The following is a 4,290-nucleotide window of genomic DNA, read 5'->3' on the forward strand; positions in this document are numbered from 1 at the left end:
AGTCAAGAGAGATTGGACCCTAACTAGAGCAATTGCTAATGGAACTAGTTTGAAACCAGAATAATTAAGTGTTCGATCCATGACTATGTTCGAGTCGGGAGAGATTGAACCCTGAGTAGCCCAATTACGGATGGTGTTAGTTCGAGACCAGAGTAACGTACTTTGATGGGACTATTAATCTATCGGGAGTTTTTTCATTGATAAAAAGGGAGATATGTACATAGAATTGAGTACTTGTACTTTAGTGAAAAGATTACACAAAAGAAACTTCTCTGGCTCGGGGCTACAAATAATTGACTCTCCACAGGCGGTCAAGCTCCTTCCCTTCGGGGCCTTATATAATAAGCTCAATACTGTAACTTGCAAATGATCTAATAGTCTCCTCCCCATTGAGAGTCCATCTTACTAACATTTCTGACATGCTTGATCTTCATCTAGACCAAGTTGCTAACTTGAAAGGCACAAGGGGATAACTCTTATGTTGTAAGTCTGATGCATTCTCTATCGGTATGCCATGAGTTTAGTGTCTACTCTTTCTCTAGTCTCGCTTATCAAGTCCAACTCGAGGAGTCATCGGTCGAGATTGTCTTGATCATAGAGGCTTCATCGAGTGGACTCCTTGCTTATTTCAACTGGAACAACAACCTCCCCTTTATAGACCAAATGGAAGGGTGTCATTCCAGTGCTCTCCTGAGAAGTGGTTCGATAAAACTATAGGATACTTGATAATTCCTCCAACCAACTACTTCCGATGTGGTCAAATTTGATTTGAGCCCCTGAATTATCTCCCGATTGACTACTTTGGCTTGACTGTTGCTTTGGGGTTAGGTGACTACTGTGAAGGTTTGATGAATGTTGAAGTCTTCACACCATTATCTCATCTTGTGACTATGAAATTGACCGTCATTATTGTTGGTGCAACATCCCTCAGGTCAAGGTTGACCTGGTTGACCAAGCTGAGTCTTGGTTTGAGTTTAGATGTTTGACAATAAGAAATTGATTGAAGAAGAGTCAAGTAGGTCAAGGTTGACCGGATACTTGACTGGGAAGTCCTAACTGGGATGTTAGGTAGAATGAAAGTCCTGGTGAGTGAAGCCAGGTGAAAGCCCTAGTGAGTGAAGCTAGGCAGATGGAAAACCCTAGTGAGTGAAGCTAGGTGAAAGCCCTAGTGAGTGAAGCTAGGCAGATGGAAAACCCTAGTGAGTGAAGCTAGGTGAAAGTCCTGGTGAGTGAAACCAGGCAAGGGAAAATCCAGATGGATCAAGGATGATCGGACATCTGGTGTTGGGAAGTCCAAGTAGGTCAAAGGATTGACTGGATACTTGGCACGAGGAAATACAGATAGGTCAAAGGGATTGACCAGACATCTGATGGAAGTCCAAGTAGGTCAAAGGGAGTGATCAGATACTTGGCATGAATAGAAAAGTCCAAGTGGGTCAAAGGGATTGACCAGACACTTGGTGGGAAGTCCTAGCAGGTCAAAGGAGTGACCAGATGCTAGGCATGGTGTACCAACAGGTCAAGGTTGACCGGGTGTTGGTTTGGTAGGCTTGGGACTTGGTTTTGGGCAAAAACCAAGTACTGGATCGATCCAGGAGCTAGATCGATCAGTGGATCGATCCAAGCCTTTCCTAGCGAACAGAGAGCCTCTGGATCGATCCGTGGATCGATCCAGATGTCCCAATCGATCAGTGGATCGATTGGGACGCGGCTGCTTCGCGCGATAAGCGCTGGATCGATCCATGGATCGATCCAGGCGTTTTTCCCAGAGCACAGAGGCGCTCTGGATCGATCCGTGGATCGATCCAAAGCCTCCTCGATCGATTGGGAACATTCGAATCGATCGGGATCCGACCGTTAGCGTCGATAAAGGCCGCAGGCGCATGATTCCTTCGGCATCGCTTCTCTGATTCACTCCAGATCTCTCGCCAGCTCCTCCACGGCACTCACAAAGCTCAGATCGCCAGTTCTTGAAGGATCTTGGAAGTTCTCCAAGTCAAGAGGCGGATCAAAGCCAAGAAGAGAAGCTAGGGTTAGGGTTTATACTCATTGTAAGCTTGTAAGCTTGTATTTCTTGTATCCTTTCCCTCTATTCTTGTATTGAGTCTTGTAGGGCTTCTCCGCCCTTGGTAGTTACCATAAAGGAGAGTTTTATTTAGTGGAGGGTGTGTGTGTTGGTGTGGATCCTTGGATTAGTCACCTCTTGTGAGGTGGATACCAAGTAAACCAACCGTGTTAGCGTTATGTGATTGTTTCTTTGTATTTCCGCTGCACATCTTTAAAGAAACAAGCAACGCCGAGCAACGAGCGAACACGAAGAGCTATTCACCCCCCCCCCCCTCTAGCTACTTTTGGTCCTAACAAGTGGTATCAGAGCGAGCCCGCTCTTCACCGGAATCATCGCCGGAAGGGTCAAGCATAACAAGAAAAGCTAGAGGGTGAAGAAGTTGAAGCAAATTCATCAAAAGTCAAAGATTTCAACAAGCTCAACTTCAAGATGCAATTCCAAGATGGACTTGGATTTGACACAAGGGTGGCTCCACCGTACACATCCACAAGCTTCGATTCTTGGAAATCAAGAATCGAAAACTTTCTTATGATGGAGATAGAGCAATGGTTTGCTCTAATGGAAGGCTTCAAGGTTCCAAGAAATTCAAAGGGCAAAGTTCTCAAGAGGAGCAAGTGGAGCCAAGAGCAAGTTCAAAGGTGCGATGCAAATGACAAAGTGACCAAGCTTTTGGTCAATTTATTGCCAAGCACCATCCTTTGCAAAATTGGAGAATTTGAAGATGCAAAGGAATTATGGAGAAAATTGGCCAAGCTTCATGAAGAGATCCCCTCCACTGTACAAGAGCAAGAAGTATCCAGAGAAGGTGACTCTTTGGAGCAAGACCAAGAGGAGGACTCCGAGGTTGAGAGATGCTCAACCTCCGAAGAAGAGGAAATCCAAGAAGCTTCATCCTCAAAGGAATGCAACGAAGGGAACAAGGAGGGAGCATACTCCTTGTTTCATATTCAAGAAGATGAAGCCTCCACCTCTAGGATTGAGGGGGAGCAATCCTTGGTGACGCCGGATCAAGAAGAAGGAGAAGCTTCTACATCCGAGTCAAGAGACGAAGAGGAGGAAGAAGATTCTACCTCCACAAGTCAAGAAAAATCAAATGGAGGAGAATCAAGGTCCGATCAAGAGGAAGCTTCTACCTCCGGATCCAAAGAAAATGCCACCCCTACAAGCAAAGGTATAAATATTTCAATTAATAATAAAAATCATATTATATGCTTTGAGTGTAGGGAACATGGGCACTACAAGAGCAAGTGCCCTAAATTGGCCAAGAAGAAGGGCCAAGTGGCACAAAAGGCAAGGTGAAGCCCAAGGAGATCATCCCCAACACAAAGAAGAGCAAGGAGCATATTATATGCTTCTCTTGCAATCAAAAGGGGCATTACCGAAGTCAATGCCCCAAGGGGAAGAAGGTGGTCAAGGCTCAAGGAGGCACTAGTCAAGGGGGAGCCTCCAAGGTAAAGAAGAAGGTATCTTTTATTGAGCCTACCCCTTTACATTATGGTAAAAAGCATGATAGTTCTAATTTTTATCATTTTAATGCAATTTACCATAAGAATAGGAAGCATGAGGGCTTTAAGGAAAAGCATGTGGCCCTACATGCCAAAACTACCCAACCTAAGGTTAGGAAGGTAGATGGACACTTGGGCAAGAACACTAAGGATAATAGATACAAGCCCAAAAACAAAAATGCTCATGGGTGTAATGAGAAATCAAAAACTAAGGATTTAATGATAGAAAATCAAGTCTTGAGATCAAGACTTGATAAAATGGAAAAGACCCTAAAAAGGATGGAAAATATCCTAAAAGGGCAAAATGAGCATGACCTAGGTTTAGGGGTACAAAAGTCATCCAATGGCCATAGAGGTTTGGGATACAAACCTAAAGCTAAAAGGGATGTGCCTAGTTATCATAGGATTCCATATAGCTATGGAACAAACCCTAAGTCTAGAGGTCAAGTCAAAGATACAAGGGAAGATATCCCTAGAAGTATCTTTGCAACCAAAGTGACTAAGACTTCTAAGAAGTCTAAGAAAGTCACTAACAAGGTCACAAGAGAGGCTATCCCTAGAGTTGACCTAGAAAATGTGACCAAGGCTTCTAAGAAGCCCAACAAGGTCACTAGGAAGGTATCTAGGGAAGTTATCCCTAGTGAGTACCTAGAGCATCCAAGGAGCACCAATAGGTGTTGGGTTCCTAGGAGCATTTTCTCTACCCCATAAATGGGT

The sequence above is a fragment of the Zingiber officinale genome, chromosome 11B (genome assembly GCF_018446385.1).
Source record: "Zingiber officinale cultivar Zhangliang chromosome 11B, Zo_v1.1, whole genome shotgun sequence".
Lineage (NCBI taxonomy): Eukaryota > Viridiplantae > Streptophyta > Magnoliopsida > Zingiberales > Zingiberaceae > Zingiber > Zingiber officinale.